The sequence below is a fragment of the Bombus affinis genome, chromosome 17 (genome assembly GCF_024516045.1).
Source record: "Bombus affinis isolate iyBomAffi1 chromosome 17, iyBomAffi1.2, whole genome shotgun sequence".
NCBI lineage: Eukaryota > Metazoa > Arthropoda > Insecta > Hymenoptera > Apidae > Bombus > Bombus affinis.
The window spans coordinates 3,937,778-3,958,031 of NC_066360.1; the positions used below are offsets into that span (position 1 = coordinate 3,937,778).

The 20,254-nt window shown below is 37.3% G+C and overlaps 1 long non-coding RNA gene across 1 annotated transcript in view; it reads left to right on the forward strand.

Moving 5' to 3' along the window:
• Nucleotides 1–19,575, forward strand: part of LOC126926057 (uncharacterized) — a 114,182-nt gene extending 94,607 nt beyond the window's left edge. Inside the window, exon 2 of the long non-coding RNA XR_007714238.1 lies at nucleotides 18,968–19,575. This is a non-coding gene — a long non-coding RNA (uncharacterized LOC126926057). The remainder of the gene's footprint in view (nucleotides 1–18,967) is intronic.
• The last annotated feature ends 679 nt before the right edge of the window (nucleotides 19,576–20,254 follow it).

Genomic DNA, 20,254 nt, shown 5'->3' on the forward strand with positions numbered 1-20,254 from the left:
GACAGTTCCCTATCGCTTTTATCGGCTTGGCAACTAAGTGATTGCGGATTTTGTCATCAGCCGATACTGACAAACCCCGCAATCGCTTAGCTGCCAACCCAATAGTTGCCAGCTTGGCGACACTTTAGTAGTTCGCCGAAGAAATCGTCTGTGTCGTTGCCTCGTCTAAAAGTTGCATTTCTTCGCGCGTACCTGCACGAATCGTTCGGCGAAGTAATTTTTACTTTGCGAAACAGTTGTCTCCGTGGCCGACGCGTTGCCTTCACCCCGTGTCGTATCCTGTCTACGTTCCTCGTTCCCCGTGACACACTTTGTCCTTGGTTGTTAAATATCGAGGGCGTTTTTACGACCCAGGTAATGGCCAATGTTTGGTCGATTACGCGATTGCCTAGTGGAAAAGTTTCGGTACTCACGTTTCCAGGGATATGTGACATTTACGAGCACCCTGGCCGTCGGGTCGAGTACATTAGAGAATAGCTTTACAAATATAAATGTTTACGCACGAAGAAACTATGCTATATATATACATATATATACATAGGCTGAGTCTCTTAACGTGGAGAGTTTACAATTTGCCGACCGATAGCCGATTAATCGGCTTTCTATCGCCGACGTTTACCGACCGATAGCCTATTAGTCGGCTTTTTGTCGCCGACGTTTACCGACCGACAGCCTATTAATTGGCTTTTTATCGCCGACAATCTTTCTCATTATTTGAGCAGTAATTTGTAATTTAGTACTGAAGTACCTTGCTCGATTGCGTCAGTTGCATTGCTTGGTAAGCTGCCACAGTTTTATATCAATTTGAATAAGTTGCCTTGTTTGCAAAAACTTGGTGTTGAAGAGTCTATGCCAAAACAGAGCCGGCGCCAGGGAGAATTTGCGCCTGAGCTGCCGGTCGGACGTGCGTATGCTGTTGAACCGCTAGCGGTCGGTAAAGTGTTAAAACAACTCGTAAGTTATTGGTTGTAGGGGAAATTGTTTTCTTTCAGAAGGGAATTCTTATCGCGATGTTTTTCACTGAGGGGATAGTACATTCGGGACAGAATATATGAATATACAGGATCTAATTATTCAAAAATACATACACAATTCTCTTGCGTATTATGATATTCCTGTATATCGAGGGAAGATCTACGGCAACTAAGCGATTGCGGATTTTGCCAGTAGGTTGTATCGACGAAATCCGCAATCACTTAGTTACCAACCCAATAGATGTGAGGTTGTCCGGAAAGATGATAATAGACGAACTACAATTTCTGTTTTATATTATTTTATTGAATTAGGTATGATCCATTTCGTTCTATTTCTATTATTATTATAATTCAATAAACTAACATTTATATATAAATTAAACATTATGCGCCTATTATTTCCTTATGAAACGAAAGGAACTCTTTGGACAACCTAATACATTTCAAAAGTTTGTTAGGTAATTTCTTGTTTTTTAAGCCGGATACTCACTGCAGGTGGAAAGCATCGAAACGATTGCAGCGTTCGGACAAAAAGCGATATTTGCTGCGAGTTAAACGGTTTTCGCTGCTTTTATCATAAATGTGTGGCGATGTGAAATACCAAACGGAATAAAGTTGGAGATTTCCGATAAAGCAGCAACGACTAGCTATCCAAATAATCGCCGACAGTGGCGTTTATTACGACAGCGGAAATAAATATATTTTATGTAATTGCGTGAAATTAATCGAGCCAAGTTCGTAAGTGAATCGTTTCCCAGAGGATGCAGCGTCACGATAGCGGATAGCATCGAATCCAAAAAAAAAAGTCAGCCGCGTATTGTTCACCAGTTGGCTGGCAATCATCGAGCAGGACCACATTTACAAACCTGCGAACGTACAGCCGTATAAATAACCGGGACACGTCAGTGTTTTCTGTTCCGAAAAGCGAAAACCGACAAAATATAAGCGTCGCTCGGTATTTCCACGTATATGAATTCCCTATGTTCCGCAATTTCTTTCCACGGGGATATAATCGACGATATCATTGCCGGTTCGTTCATTTTACGCGGAATGTCCCATACGCTGTTTATGTGAATGATTGGAACAGCAGACTAATCGCAAGTAACGAACGTTAGCGCCAAAAAACACGTCGTATAAATTCTCGTAGTTTATATTTTCTAGTTTATAGGTGGATTTTCCGCTGTGACAAAGGGGCATAAAAATCTATACGATCCCATTGACAACGGTTTTGCGAATGTTAGTTCGGCCTGGCAACTAAGTGATTGCGGGGTTTGCCAATACCATCCGGTGGCAAAATCCGCAATCACTTAGTTGCCAAGCCAATAGTCGTCAGCTTGGCATCTCGTTAACGTCGAAGTGGTCAACTTTGTAGAAAAGATGATCCAAACGCTCGCGATAGTACGCATAATCGCGCGATAAAACACGACGGTATTTTTGAGGACTTTTGAAAGCTCCACTCGCCATAGTTTTATTCGTAGGATTCTTCGACTATGCGTATGCTTGGAATTGGCGAAACCGATGATCTTAATGGAAAAAACTGGAATACACGGCGTTGAGTATAAATTGTGGACACTTGGTACGAGATGGGAATGAAAAGTGGTGTTTCAAGTTCGATGAGAGATTTCGTGAAACAGGTAATTGTTTGGAAGGTAACCGAGTTTGAGAAAATAAATATTGTGCCAAACCGGGCAATGGATAAAACAATAATGGAAGATGAATTTAATGGAAAATTCGGGTTGGCGAGTTTGCCGGTTCGTGTGTTCCAGGAGTTCGATAAAACACGGTGAGCGTAGACGAATAATAACTAGAATTTCTCGAATAATAAGCAGAATTCGTAGACTTGTGCGGATTCAACGACACAACAAACCGGCAGCCCGTAATTATTCCACGTGCGAGCAGCCTCATCGATCTTCGTCGCGAACAACAATAGCGCAGAAACCGGCAAATAGGTGCAAACAAATGCATCAGGCTAAGCATGCAGCACAGACCCGGAATATCCTGTTGAACGTATAAATAATATCCCTATGTTGTGTGTTCGTAACTTGTTTTTAAAACAGATATTCTGTTGGCTGTGTTTCAGAAATATAGAAATTTTCAATCCAAAACAACAGCTATAAATAAGGAGAAACATAGATAGATAGATAGAGATAGAAAAATGAGTAAATAAAAATGAAATACATAAAATTCTAGATAGGAATTATAAATAACATAAAAATAGATAGATAGATAGAGATGGAAAAATAAGTAAATAAAAAGAAATACAGAATATTCATTGATAATTTCAATTCTTATTTGGAATACAAAAATTTATTGATAATTTCAATTCTAAATAGGAATTATAAGTGACATAAACATAAATAGATAGATAGAGATAGGAAAGTAAGCAAGCAAAAAAGAAATACAGAATATTCATTGATAGTTTCAATTCTTATTTGGAATACAAAAATTCATTGATAATTTCAATTCTAAATGGAAATTATAGATAACATAAACATAGATAGATAGATAGAGATAGGAAAACAATTGAACAAAAAAGAAATACAGAATATTCATTGATAATTTCAATTCTAAATGAGAATTATAAATAATATGAACATAAATAGATAGAGATAGGAAAGTAAGTAAACAAAAAAGAAATACAGAATATTCATTGATAATTTCAATTCTTATTTAGAATACAAAAAATTCATTGATAGTTTCAATTCTAAATGAGAATTATAAACAACATAAAAATGGATAGGTAGATAGAGATAGGAAAGTAAGCAAACAAAAAGGAAATACAGAATATTCATTGATAATTTCAATTCTAAATAGGAATTATAAATAACATAAACATGGATAGATATATAGAGATAGGAAAGTAAGCAAACAAAAAAGAAATACAGAATATTCATTGATAATTTCAATTCTTATTTAGAATACAAAAAATTCATTGATAATTTCAATTCTAAATAGGAATTATAAATATCATAAATATAGATAGATAGATAGAGGAACACAAATATGTAGATAAGGAAGAAATACAGGATATTCATTGATAATTTCAATTCTTATTTAGAATACGAAAAGTCCATTGATAATTTTAATTCTAAATGAGAACTGTAAACAACATAAAAATAGATAGATAGATAGAGAAAGAGAAATATGTAAATAAGAAATTATACAAAAAATTCATTGATATCTTCAGTTTTAAATAATAAATGAGGAAAAAGATAAGTGGATAGACAGAAAATTAAAAATAAATAAATGAAGGCGAAGTACAGAAACTTCATTGATATCATTAATTTTTATTTAGAATACAAAAGATCCACTGATAGTTTCAATACCAAATGTAGCAGCGTTAATTAGGCTGTGCTTCGTGCAGGCAATTAAAATTGGACATGGACTGATCAATAATATCTGATTCGATTGAACGGATCTGATCGATTCTATAATAAGGACAGATCAATTTTAATTATCTTACGTTGGGCAAATGTAAAATTAATGTAGTTTATTTTCAGTAGATCTTTGAAAAGGAAAATAACGAAGAGATTGGTAATTTGAACGAGATGATTTCTTTTCTTCATGAAAGAACAGATATAAATGTGTAATCGTGCACATTAATTATTATTTTTTTCCGTTGTTGGAATCCAAAGTGAAAGGGACGTTTTATATAAATTTCTTCTTGACAAAATTGTTATTCCCGTTAATATTCAATTTTTGACGAAAACTCACAAAAGTTACTTCCTCAAAATTTTGCAACTTCCCTGTTGAAACAAAAGAAGACGGTATATGAGTCATAAAAAAATATCTAACAATTTTCAACATACTCAACGTTCTACAACAAATTGAATTATCTAAATCGACGTGGTCTGGCGAATGAAAGAGTTGAGCTTAATGCAACTTTATTATTACATACCTACTTTAGTTTCAATTTAAATGCAAATTTTTCATTTTTACAAATCCAGCAATTTAAATTAAAACATTCGTACTGGATGTATTATAAATATATCTATATATATGTATAGTTGTTAAAAATAAATAACTTGTGAAACGTGGCAGCATTTGAGGGACGTGTAATCGGTTTCAAGTAGAAATTTCGTGACGAAAAATCTATGACGAATTTGATAACCGCGCACGTTTGCCTTTTATCATGTACAAGGATGAACGAAATTGAACAAAGTTCTTGCACGAGACAACTGTCAGTGGCCGTTGCTCGGCGACTAATTAAAAATGTTTGTTCGATATACTGGCACTGAAACGTGTTATTGGCGAATCTGTCATCGGTGCAAGCAACCACCGACGAAGAAAAACACGAAAGGAGAGAGGATAAAAAAGAAGGAAAAATAATTGGAACGTAGTCGCGTGTAAAAATGACACGCGCATCGAGCGAAATTCGTTGCGTTCAACTTTCCGGTTTTAATGAACGAAAGTAATGGGAAAATGTTTAATTGGAACGAGGAAAATTAAAAATCCCCGATAGCCATCCAAGTGCCAGACACAACAATTTCCTCGATATCATATGACGTTTGTTAATGCTACGAGTATTTTCAAAATATCTTTAATGAAAACCACTTTTATTACCTTGTTAATGAAATTATTTCTCCTCGTTTATCTTCTTATCCATGGATTTTCTAACTTTTCATCCTCTGCTTTACCAAACGCAACTGCAGGTGTCCCATAGTCGTCAGAGTGAAGATCATCTAACCTCGTCTACCTCGTACGACGAAGGAAATATAAAACGATAGTCTGGAATACCTGGCAAGAAAATTCCACAACGTCGACGATTTTCCAACAGAACAAATGCAACTTACAATCAACTGCATCGAATACGGAGAATTTATTAAAAATAAAAAGCGTCTCTTCAGAGAATTTCGTCGTCAAACCTAACTAAAGACAGAGGAACAACATTGATGTTACGCGCCGAGACTGCTATAGGCCGTGTTCCTAACCGTCTCTCTTGGTATTACAGTGTCGCAGACAGATCGTATTACATGACCAGCAAGATATACACAAAGCAGCGATAAGCGCATAGTTGTGGTCAAGCAGCGAGTTCTAGAAAACATCGAATCGCCTTCGGTCCGTTATTTTACCTACACAAAAAAGGTGGCAACGTGATCATAGGCGCGAACGGTTGCGAGACCCGAGCTTGGTGGGGGTCGTCTCCAAGAGAAGGCAAAGGACAAAATCGAAGGGCAATCAGTATCATTTCAGGATTCAAGCTGAATGTATCGGGAGGTTTGGAGAAATAAAATCCTCCTGTTATCCTAATGGAAACAGGGCAACGACTGACGAATGACGATCGCGTCCCTTCGCGAACAATCGTAACAACTGAGATTCCCAATTTCGACTAAAATTAAATAATCAAAAGAATAAAAGTGAATTACAAGATAAGAAGCCGAAGAAAGTACAAATTTCGAACAAAACGACTTTCAGATAAAAAGGCTAACTTCTTCCTTCTTACACCTCGAATACCAGCTGGCTGCGTCAGAAGAGGAAAAAAAATTCAATAACGTGGGAATAAAACGGTCGCGGGGGACTTGCAGAAAATATCGCGTTCCGAAAGAGAAGAGCGGACAGAAAAGTGGAAGAAGCAAGTAGCGAGAGGGACGAGTTTTCGATAGAAAATCGCTATCATCGCCTTTTACCGGTACTTCATCAGAGTGGGATGATCGGTCTGACGCTTGGAACCGCGTTGGAAACGCGAGATGCGAAATCGCGATATGCATGTGGAAGTAAGGAACGCCGAGTCTGGCCCCGAAACGACGTTAGATAATTAGAAAGTTTATCTGAGGAGAGATCTCGTCTCGTAATCTTATTCGCATTAATTATTTTCCCTGCGCGCTTCGGATCTGATTAAGACGGGCCCGCCCCTCGTCCCTCGGCACCTCCTCGTCGAAAAATGTCGTGGAAAAGAGGAGAATCCCGGACCGGGGCGCTCGTCGACGACAAGAATAAAAAGTCAGACGGAAGGAGGGAAAAAAGGAGGGCGAAGGTTGTGGAAGGAGTTCAAGGGGCGAGAAGATAAAATGTGCGGAGGACGAAGCGCACGAAATAAAAAAGGAGGAGAAAGGAAGAGAAAAAGAGAGGGAAAAAGGAGGATTGAAATAAAAGGATGGAGGGGAGGAAAGTTTCGTGGAAAAAGCCTGCACGGAAGTTATCCGCTGTCGCGGAGAGTGGGAGGGAAATGCTGAAGGAGAAAGAGCGAGGCAAGGACAAGGTCGATGAGAAATTTACGAGATGCACTAGTGGGAAACGAATTTTTAACGGTCGCCTCTAACAATGGAAATTTCGCCTATGGTCATGTGAGTATTTCGCCTCTCTGTGCCTTGTAGTCGATTTTTGCAATTTCACGAGTCGTTAGAAAGAGAAATTTCCTTCATTTTTTGTCACTAGATGGCATTGACAAAATCCGCAGTCACTTAGTTGCCAGTCAGTTAAACGTCGTATGTCTGTTGTTAGCGAATTTGTTATACGATTATTATACCATACGTCGAAATATTGTAGAACAGTGATTGTTCTACTTGTCTTTGATTGCGAACAGAGTTAATTTAAGTTACAGGTATTTCGTGGTTTGATTAGAACGTAGGTTTTTGGCTTGCAATGGCGCGCTTCCGGTTCTTAGTGAACCTAAGGACACTGGGTTTTCCTTGAAACTCGGTTTTCTGCGTTTGAACTTTGAATTTATGCTGGTTACTAATAGATTACATGAATTGATTATTTGCAACATGTTTTGCAACGTGGATAGTACGCGAGTCTCGAATACGTCAAGAACTATGATATTTGGCGGCAGCTTTGGTTTTGTTTTGTATTATAATTTTTATAATTATATAAGCTTTGTTTTAACGCGACGAAAGGCCAGAAAACAACGTTGAGTTTGTAATTATTCACGACACTGTGTAATACTATTCGACAATTCTTAACACTGTGCGCAAGCGTAACAATTGTTTAACTGTTGGCAAATTCGCGTCTTACGTACTCGATGCGGTATCCCATGAAAATATTAAATGAAACTGTTAAATGAAATAGTGAAGAAAGCAACGAATGCCACAAACAAGATGTTACGAGCATGTTTTTAGGTTACGTGCGTGAACAATACGAAACCGTTGTTAGTATATCAAATATAATATCCGATGCTCGGAAAGTTCGTTCCGATTTTTGAGCAATTTAATAAATTGGGAAGCTTTTCTTAGTACCTGACCATCGGGAAAATTGTTCTCACGTTAGAAAATTGCTAGAAGTACCTATAGGTACTGTATTATATTTATAAATACAATTTTTAATCTAAATAAATGATCTGTAATAAAATATTACATATGTTAAATGCTGCTCGGAAAGTTCGTTCCGATTTTTAAGCAATTTAATAAATTGGGAAGTTTTTCTTAGTACCTGACCATCAGGAAAATTGTTCTCACGCTAGAAAACTTCTAGAAGTATCTCAATAAATAATTTCTGATACGATATTACACATGTTAAATGATGCTCGGAAAGTTCGTTCCGATTTTTGAGCAATTTAGTAAATTGAGAAGTTTTTCTTAGTACCTGACCATCGGGAAAATTGTTCTCACGCTAGAAAACTGGCAGTATCTTTAAATACAATTTCTAATCTAAATAAATGATTTGTAATACGATATTACACATGTTAAATGCTGCTCGGAAAGTTCGTTCCGATTTTTAAGCAATTTAGTAAATTGAGAAGTTTTTCTTAGTACCTGACCATCAGGAAAATTGTTCTCACGCTAGAAAACTACTAGAAGTATCTCAATAAATAATTTCTGATACGATATTACACATGTTAAATGATGCTCCGAAAGTTCGTTCCAATTTTTAAACATTTTATTAATTTGAGAAGTTTTTCTTAGTACCTGACCATCGGGAAAATTGTTCTCACGCTAGAAAACTGGCAGTATCTTTAAATACAATTTCTAATCTAAATAAATGATTTGTAATACGATATTGCACATGTTAAATGCTGCTCGGAAAGTTCGTTCCAATTTTTAAACATTTTATTAATTTGAGAAATTTTTCTTAGTACCTGACCATCGGGAAAATTGTTCTCACGCTAGAAAACTACTAGAAGTATCTAAATAAATAATTTCTGATACGATATTACACATGTTAAATGATGCTCCGAAAGTTCATTCCCATTTTTGAGAAACTTGGCGGACCTAAAAAATTCCATTGAAACGTTTTTCGCCGAAAAACCCGGGAGGTTCTGGGGGGGGGGGAGGGAGAGGAATATTCGAGTCGCGTGAAAGGCGAAGAAAGGTTGTGGTAGAAAATGGCGACTATAGAACTCGACAAACGTATATGGAATCGAAATGTAAGTAGGAGGAACGAACTTTGGAATCTTCGATCTTTCGGTCATTCGAAAAATACGCGTCAATTGAAGCTGTACGCTGGCCAGTTGGTATCGTCCTCAAAGTGTTACTTTAATCTGGAAACAATTTTCAATTTTCAATGGAAATTTCAATTTCGACGAGCCATCAGAGTTTGCCAATTGAGTGTCGAAGAACAGAACGAGAGGATTTCTGTAATCGAGGAAAGTCGAAGAAATAAGATTGACAAAACGAAATTGCGAGGAAGTTGTGGGAGGAGGGGGGGCGGTTTTCGCGGAAGAATAGCGCGACACGACGGAGCAAATTGATAAAAGCGGGCGGACTAACAATGAAAAAATGGAATCGGCGAGGAGACGAAGCGGAGAAAAGAAAGAGAGGAAGGAAAGAGGAAAAGGAAACTTGTTCCTCAACTTTTCACTTTCAGCTCTCGTCTCGCCGACAGCAACTGACGTCGTTTCGTTTATTAATCGCCTCGATTCTGCAACAGCCGAACGTAAAACTTGCAGCTACGCAATTTGTCACGAGGACGGAGCTTCCATTAAAATTGACGAGGCGATGACTGACTCTGCAAAGAGCTAACTTCTCAATTAAATCGCGGCGAATCCAGAAGTTGGCAAATGACCCAATGAACGCTATAGTACCGCCGTTCATGCGGCTATGTTTTGTCAATGAAGTAACGAAAGAGTAATTAACGTGAAATATCACGTCGCCTTATGAGTCTTGTCACTTTTTTTCCGCCGAGAATTTGACGCCGCGAAATTGGAGAACGCTGCGACTGGCAAAATCGAAGAATTTTGACTTTTTGTTGTAGAATGTTCTATGTTGTATCGATGAGAATACTGTTGCAAAGAATTTAACTGGAATTTTATGCCCGTAGATTGTTATTGATAACGCTAGAAGATGGCGTCACAACGTTGCCTCTGTAGGAAGAAATATTAGCGTTAATGAACAATTAGTTAATTGTTTCTTGGCTTCTGTCTCTATGACGTCTGTCTAAGTCTAAATGAATGGAACATGGGACGAATTGGTCCACTTAACAGCTGAATCCTCCTTTGCGATTCTTCTTTTTCTTTGCAAATTGCGAATGCCACACATTTTTCTTTTTCATCAACTTGGACGAGATTAACGCACAAGCTTCTTTTGCTGCCCCTGAAAAACTTGTTTTTTTAGTACTTACAGCATTCCCTACAAAACAAAAAATTAACAACAAAATTAAAAACAAAAAATTAACACGCAACCACGCGGTGGTTGGGCTATTAGAGATAACAAAGACACCCAAGCATACTGTTCCATCGTAAATGAGAGAAATAGGTTTATTAAAACAATCGATAATTAATCTAAAGCTTACCGCATGGTGCTATTATTTATATTAGTTGTACAGAAAGAACCATCGATCTCTTTTGTCAGAAAAGCTTGCAGTTGCTAATTCCGGGAAAATTCTGCGGAAAAAGTGGATTAAAAATTCCAATGTTAAAAAATCCCGCAAATCCGAGACGGTCACAAAATTTCCATTATTTTTCCTTCCTCTGTACGTATTTGTCCAAATTCTCCAATTCTTAAACCGGGGCGAGGGATATTTGTATTTATTTTCAATGGTTAAATAAAAATTAAAAATATTGTACGTGGAAGCATTCAGAGAGAAAGTTCTTTCTTCATCTGGCAATTTCTTTTGAAACGATAGCGCTTCTGTTCCCTTGACAGGGATAATTCATCGACCTAGCATTTTCTATTATTTACAATCGATATCTCCGATCACCCCTTTCGAGATAGCAGTAAAATTTCATTTTTCTGTGCGTTTTTCTGGGCTGGCCTCGAAACGTTAACACGACTCTGAGACACGTCTATCGAGAAGAATGATCGATTGCCCTACGAACGCGATTTCCCGAAATAACTTTCACGATTTAATATCTTACAATCAATCAAGATTATCTTTACATTTTCATGCTACATCAATACGTACACTTTATCAAATTTTTCCAAAAACGACTGTACATCAAAATTTTATAAAAGTATTCTACTAGGCAATCAACCAATCAATCAATCAATTATTATCATCATCATCATCATCATCATCATCATCATTATTTTTGTTATTATTATGATTATAATCATCATTATTGTTACCATCATCATCATCATTATTGTTACTGTTATTGTTATTGTCATTGTCATTGTCATTGTCATTGTGATATTGTCATTGTGATATTGTCATTGTCATTGTGATATTGTCATTGTGATATTGTCATTGTGATATTGTCATTGTGATATTGTCATTGTGATATTGTCATTGTGATATTGTCATTGTGATATTGTCATTGTGATATTGTCATTGTGATATTGTCATTGTGATATTGTCATTGTGATATTGTCATTGTCAATGTCATTGTCATAATGTCATTGTCATAATGTCATTGTCATAATGTCATTGTTATAATGTCATTGTGATATTATCATTGTCATATTGCTATTGCTATTCCTATTGCTATACATTCTATTTGTAATAGCTTCGAAGAACTTAAAATCATTCAAGTCCTTCGCTCGGATTTCGTATTACGAAATCAGAAGAAAAATTAATCAAGCGTTGCGAATAAATGATCCACGTTACGCTATAATCTTGCAGATAAATTCAAATTGTACTTTTAGGGCGCTTTTCCAAAAGTTGCAGGTGATAATGCTGTATTACGTTTAAAATTACATATCGTTTAAAGACACAGAATGGCAAAGTTCAAGTTTCGTATCGACCGCTACAAGAATTTGAGAAATTACAAGTTTCATGTTCTACGTACGCTGACAATGTTGAAATTGCGTTTCGTTGATTTCAGCAGCTTCAACCCATTACCGCGTGAAATTTCAAAAATAATCCTAGTCGAACAATTAGATTCGTTTAACCTCGTGCAACCATAAAATTCATTTCAAATTGAGAGGAGAACGCGGCCAAATGATAGATAGCTTCATAACTTAGGGGCTCTCGTTGTCTTACGCATCGGACGAGGAATTCGTGACGAAAGCTGAGGAGGAGGATAGAATTCATGGAATTCCGTTCGGGAAGTGAAAAGCTACAAAAAGCTTGTCCTTGGTCGTGTGGCTGTGTGTGTCTCTCTCTCTCTCTGAAGCCTTGAAACGGGAAACAGCTGCGTTCCAGCTCGCGTGAGAACCAACCTTAAAGCTGCGAGCTTAAGTGCACCGGATTTCGAGTCGCGTCTCGTTCGCGAAACAGCCGATGCTTTGAGGCAACGTACAGAGGACGGCGGATGCTGTAAAAATAGGAACGCGTGACGCAACGCCACCCCGTGACCGTGGAACCATCCTCTTCGTATCTGGTCCTCCTTGTTCTAGTATATCGTCCTCTCTCTCTTTCTCTCTTTTCTATTTTCCTGTTCCGCCGGTCTTATCTTTCACGTTCGCGGCAACGTGAATTATACCGACCGAAAGCGTTCATTCGTCCGCATCGGGGATCGAAAGTCGGACGAACTCGTACCCTCGATTTTAATTATCGTGTCCGGCGAGGATCTTATCGTCGCTCGGGAACGGGAGTAGCCGGGCTCGTGTGGAAACGGACGGAGGTTCGCCCGTGTTATTTATTTCGCACGTATTTCACTACTTGCGCGCTCCTTTTCTCTAAAGGCGCGCGTTTCTCTGTTTGACGCGACGGTACATTCGAATGTTCATGCAAGCGCCGGAACCGGTTGCTTTACGTCTCAGCTCAGACGACTTTGCGATGGCGCGTCGAACCGTTTAATGGAAATTCTAATACCCGATCCGCTCGAATCATCAGGCACGCCGCGTGTCGTACTGCAGCAGAACGCACGTAGAAATCGTTCGTCACAGTGATCGCCTTCTAATTTCCAACCGATCCTTCCCGCTTCATGTTATTCTTCTCGCTGGCGACTTATTTCACGCTCGCGTACCGAAAGACACGAAGTCGGTGGACGCGAGAAATAAAGCGGCCCGGTAAATGAATCAATGAATCTCGTCTTTGTTTGTCCCTTGTGGCTGCTGTTCTGCTATTTTAACTTCTTAACTGGTATCGTTGAGTCGTCGAGGATCATGAAAATGTGGCGTCGAATTGCTCAATTTTGGAATTTTGAACTCGATTCAAATTCAGTGCGACGCTACTGTACCGCGATAAAGATTCACCTGGAAATAGCGAAAAAAGGGAAACATACAAATGCAAGGAATGTAAGAAGCAGGTTTTCAATTATTTTGACCAGTTAGCTGCTGCGACCTTTTCGAAAAGTGTGTACCTAACATATGTCGTAAAACGTAAGCGATGACGAGTATACTCGTCACAGCACGAAGTATTGTTATTTCTTCATGACGAGTATACTCGTCACAACGCCAAATATCGCCATTTCTTTATGACGAGTATACTCGTCGCAGTGCGAAGTATTGTTATTTCTTCATGACGAGTATACTCGTCACAGTGCGAAGTATTCCTATTTATTCATGACGAGTATACTCGTAACAGCACGAAGTATTTCTTCATGACGAGTATACTCGTCACAACGCCAAATATCGTTATTTCTTCATGACGAGTATACTTGTCACAACAAAAATTTGCCATGTCTTCCTTCCGTTTATATTACCGTGCACGTATAAAGAAATTGATTTTCAACATGTTGAATAAATTTTGCTGCCACAGACTACACACACGCACTCATTTCTCATAATACTAATTAAAACATTAAAAACCTACCTAGTCATTGTCGCTAATATTATCGAAATCCCCATGCTATAGTAATAAACAAATGACACAAAGATGTAAATATATATAGAAACAAGTAGGAACATTGACGAAAGAAAAAAAGAAAAGAATGTCTCACAATGGTCCAATGTTTTCGGTCTGAAAATGTTACCAGAACATGATTTTTCGTAATTTTTGTTAGGAAGCCACATTACCCTCACTTTTGTACAAATTCCAATGGTTATTTTTACCCGATCGGATATGGAAATGAAATATTTTAGATTTATTTTCATAAAACAAGACAACTTCAATTAAACCGCTCTTTTTTACTCTCACTGTCATCGCGGACAACCTGGTTAGTTTACCAACACCTTTAAATTATTAATTGAATTTTAAGGAAAAACATAAAATTAGGAAAAAGCCATACCATCGCTCTTTCCTCCAATATTTTTCCACTACGTAACCAAAAACAAGTAAACTTTGGTTCGTTTAATTAATCGCGTAATCACTGTAACTCGAAGAATATGAAGAATATGAAGTTGAAGATATCCACGTTGCTCCATCCTTAAACAGTTTGAACTGTTCGAAGAGTTGCTATTTCACGTTTATACAGTTTACGAGCTCGATATCCCGCGCTATGTCTACAAATGATTTTCCAATATCGCGCGCGATTCTACGGCCAAGCGCATACTTGCACAGTCGATCAGAAAAATATTATAGGGAAAGAACGACTTCTAAGTGATAAACGGCATGGGCGAGCGCATAATCAGACCGAAGTAGAACGAGAACGATTTTGGTCGGACATCATCGCGTACCGCCATCTGAAGCATGATCGAAGAACTATAAAGGCCGTTTGTCGGAGCGGGAGTTTTCTTTTTTCTGTTCTATCGATTTTCTACGATAAAACGTTGCAACTTTTTCGCCTGTACTTGATTTTCACGGTACAGTAAACTCTACGAAATACCATGTATAGGAAAAATAAACAAATCGTTATACGTTATCTTTGCTCGAAAGGAATCTACGCGGCAGATAATATTATTGTACGATGCTCTGCGTTTTGGTTTCGTAACTCTTTTTTTATCGTAGAATTGCTATCACGTTGCGGGACACGTTTCATTTCTCAGTTTATTGCAAGATGTTTGCGTGATCGTTAGCGTTTACAAAGCAAATATCGATGATTTCATCTGGAGTTTTGCGTGGGCCGTTGTTTTGCACCGCTGGTTCCGCTTATTTCAATAATTTCTTAGTTACGGAACATCAATACCTTGCTGACGTCTACAAGAAAAAAAAGTCTATTCAGTCGTAAGAAATATCGATTCAAGTAGAAACTATACTACAGATTACGCGATAAAACACAAGGCAGAATAATGTTGGAATACTAAACATTACTGGTAAACGTTGATTTGATGGATTTCACGGAATAGAACGGTGACGATAACTGCTCGATTATAACTTTACTGATTACATCATTAACAACACATGGTTAGAGCTGACACAGTAATTCAAAAATTCCCATCTTTGGTACAGTGACTACGAAAAATATTTCCATACTGCATTTATTATCCTACCTGTTTGCGTTTATCGTATTTATATTATCTGTACTGTAATTACAATATTTTAATTATATGCAATTATACAGAATGCAGCTGAATTGCGCGTAAAAGCGACCACGGCGTGATTCCTTGTGGAAAAACAAGAAAAATATATAGCATAAAATTGTTTCGTTGTTGGCTAAGTTTTCGAGAAAATCGAGTATGAAAATTTATCGAGTCGCGTCAGGCCCACGTTTTCGTAGCCAAAGTGTAGCCTAATTGATGAAACGCGCGATCTATTCCTTAATAATAATTATAATGATAATACTAATACTGTAATACTAACTAATATATACTACTATCTATTGGGTTGGCAACTAAGTGATTTTGTCAATACCATCTAATGACTGTGCATTGTACAAGTGAACATTGTGTATATATATAAAAGGACATTTCTCTACGGTTTGACGCACACACATATATATACATATATATACGAATAATATTATACAATGCACAATAAATTTCATAACATGGATTATACAGTACAATGTATTTATATAATATATATTATACAAAGTGATATGTATAATACCTATTATATTTTATATTATTACTTCGTATAGTATACATTATACAAGTAACAAAGTAGAATAACTAGGAACAAACTGTTCAGCATATACAATATTTAGCAATTTACAATAAATTGTATAACATGTATTGTACAGTACAATGTACTTGCATAATGTATATTATACAAAGTGATATGTATAATACCTATTATATTATATATTATTACTTTGTATAGTATACATTATACAAGTAACAAAGTAGAATAACTAGGAACAAACTGTTCAGCATATACAATATTTAGCAATTTACAATAAATTGTATAACATGTATTGTACAGTACAATGTACTTGCACAATATATATTATACAACATGATATATACAATACATAGTATATTATATATTATTGCTTTGTATAGTATACATTATACAAGTAACAAACTAGAATAACTAGGAACAAACTGTTCAGCATATACAATATTTAGCAATTTACAATAAATTGTATAACATGTATTGTACAGTACAATGTACTTGCATAATGTATATTATACAAAGTGATATGTATAATACCTATTATATTATATATTATTACTTTGTATAGTATACATTATACAAGTAACAAAGTAAAATAACTAGGAACAAACTGTTCAGCATTATACAATATTTAGCAATTTGCAATAAATTGTATAACATGTATTGTACAGTACAATGTACTTGCACAATATATATTATACAACATGATATATATAATACATAGTATATTATATATTATTGCTTTGTGTAGTATACATTATACAAGTAACAAAGTACAATAACAAATAACAAAATGTTTAGCATTATACTATAATTGATAATTTACAATGAATTGTATGACATATATTGTACAGTACAATGTACTTGCACAATGTATATTATACAAAGTGATGTTGGCAATTAAGTGATTGCGGATTTTATCAATGTCATCTAATGACAAAATCCGCAATTACTTAGTTGCCAACCCAATACAAACTTAATAATAATAATAATATAATAATAAATGCAATAAATCATACATAATGAATTTCCTTCTCCGCTTATTTTCCCACGTAGAATCACCAGCTGACCGGTCGTGGCTCGACTTTTTGGCACGTCCTGTATACTGTGCAACATCCTTTGCGCTTGTGCCATGAATTGAAAAATCTCACGATCGTCTATCTTCCTCTATGGGAAATTTCACTTCGCAAAGGCGATCGAACTGAAAAGCCTCTTTATCAGAAGCTATCGAGTCGTATCGTATCGCGGCAGCTTCTCCGAGCGTAACGTTATCGCGTGTGCTCCGCGATGCCGTGCAACGGCCAAGTAAGTCGAAATTTCGGAACAATGTATCGCTGGGATTCACGGCAGAGATCAGAGATGGCCCGGTTCTCGCGATTTCGATCCTCGGATCGTCTCAAACAGAAGAATAGAGAAAGAGAGAGAGAGAGAGAGAGCCAAATACTGGCGCGACACGGTCCGCTCCACAAAGGCGGCGCATTTCGTGCCTCGACTTCGTTTTTCCCCGGTGCAGGGCAGATCGAATAACGCGAGACGTGACTCCGAAGATTGCATTTCCGCGAGATGAAAACTGCAGAAATAGGGATAAGCGGGCGCCGCTCGTGCGAATAAACCGTCGGGGCGTGCGTGAATTCAAATAAACCTCGCCGAGAAAGCGATATGACGTGCTCGAACGGAGTGCCGATGATATTACCGTAGCCTTCCTTCGCCTCGGCAACGATTGGAAATAAAGTCGGCCTCTGGCAATGGCAAGGGACGCGAGCCTCGCCTCCGGATTATATCGTAGGAGCCGCGGCTCCAGAGACGCTGAATTAAGAGCCTCGCGATATTTGAAAATGCCGGAATACGGTGAATTAAGGCAGCCGATATTCTAATCGTGGAAGGCGAGAGACGCCGTGAAAGGGTTCCGTTTGGCTGACGTACAGTGGCAGGAAAAAGCATCGTCGCGAATATTTTTATTTTTTTTTTTTTTTTTTTGTTGTCAAATTTTTGCAGACACTCGACAGTGCGTACCGCTGAATGTAAAAGTATCTTTGAGTATTCGATCTTTAGGAACGCGTCAACTCTGAAAATTCTTTACAGCGCTGCGGCTCTGGCGCGCCTGGAACGCTGCTCTCCCATCCGCGGTGCTTTCCATGTAACGCGTGTCGTCTGCATTGAGTGAATTTAACGTAGTTTTCTACGCCCCCTTTGCCGCAAAACTGCATAGCTCGTTCCCATCTCTTGCCACGTAATTGCGACACGTTGCTAACATCCCAAGGATTATTCACCTTGGGCCAGCGTTGATTCATAGCTGGTGCCATATTAGCGTACAAAATTGCAAACCATTGCCATTGACCGGCCAGAGGTTCTTCAGCTTGTTAAGCCTACTGCTTCCATTTCGGGCTTTTGGGAGTTTCCCAATTTTCCACGCATCCTTACACGGAACCAATTACGCTTCCAGTGGTTGCATTAATCGCGTTTGCAAACACGCTAGTATTTATTATCATTTATGGTATTTCAGAAAAATGCTAGAAACGCAGTGCACGTAATCTGCTGATACCTCCATAACACTTGTCACGTGTTATTCTTGCCTATTGCAATTGTTTCTTCATTTATGTTACTGTAAATTGTTTTCTTCTTTTCAAATAAATAATAATAGTGACAATAAATGGTATGAAATTTAACATAACTGGGACCCAATTAATTGTTGCTGCAATGAAGATGCTCGATGTTCCGAATAAAACACAGTGTAAAAACAATTTTGGTAATGTGATACACTACACATGTATTTCAGTTTCATTAACTGTTTAATCTACTGAAAGTTTGATTAACTATCTTAATAAATAATATCTGACTCCTTACATTTCCTTTAGGACAAATTTTTGGAAAAAGGATGCTGTTATGATAAAGCTCGAAGCACCTCGGATAATACGAAGCTTCGGTTAAACTGGTCTCGGATAAGTAAGACGACAGTGTACCTCATATTGCGAGAAGGAGAATTTCGTATGACTTTTTTATTGATAGCAAATATTGGCAACTACCAATACCACCTAATGACAAAATCCGCAATCACTTAGTTGCCAAGCCAATAAGGATGAGTTTCGAGTGACAGAGATGCGTGAAACGACTGCGATAGAAATTACGACTGATCGTGTTTTCTGTCTCTAGTCCTCGTACATTATCTGTACATAATAATTTACGAAAGAATTCGAACAGTTATGGCCTTTATTATTACATACTATTGAGATATGTGTAATTTTGTGTGCTACACTAGATCAGCCGCGTAGTAGTGACACGCATATATGAGTATGAGTGCGTCGGAGTATGTGCATGCGCAGCGTCTCGTAAGTCAGAAGAATGCAACTGTTCCGTAGGTAAGGAAGTTGGTGAGACAAAGAGAGTGCTGAGACGCGTGCAATGTGTATCGACGAATATCTTGTCAATCGCGTATCAAATAAACCTGAAACTATTTTTATATCAATTCTAAGTGTAATCTAAATGTTCCTATACATTTATTTCGGTGATTAAGATGCACAATTATCAACACATACATTATGATCATATTGATTTTATCGATGAAGTTTGAAACCAATCTGAGCATGTAATACATGGAGATTGTAAGATATTAGGTACAAGTATATATTTTGCAGACATATTTCATTTATTATAATGTTATTTATAATGATATTTCTAATAATATATTTATTCATATTTTGACTATATATGTTTATATACACTCATTGTATTTATACATTGTATAATACATTATTATGTATAATACTAATTTCTTACAATATTTGAGCAGTCGATTGTCTATAATTTGTTGTACGAATAAACCTGGATATTTTCAATGGAACTTTTATACGTTTTGCAACAAATGTCTTATAACTTCCATATACATTTTCAGGCTGGTTGCAAATTTTATCGATCACGATAGTCGTGTCTCGATGTAACGTCAATGAAATCTCGAAATTCTTCCACACGACGCATACAGGTATCGATATGAAAATCTTGTACGATAAGTGTTCCGATACTTTCGTGTAATCGAATTGTCTAATCTATCAGAAACAGATCGGCGAGTTGGGAAATGCGACAACTGGTTGCAAGCTGATAAAAAGGCAATTCTATTCTCGTATAAAGACAAATCAGCTACGTTGTGC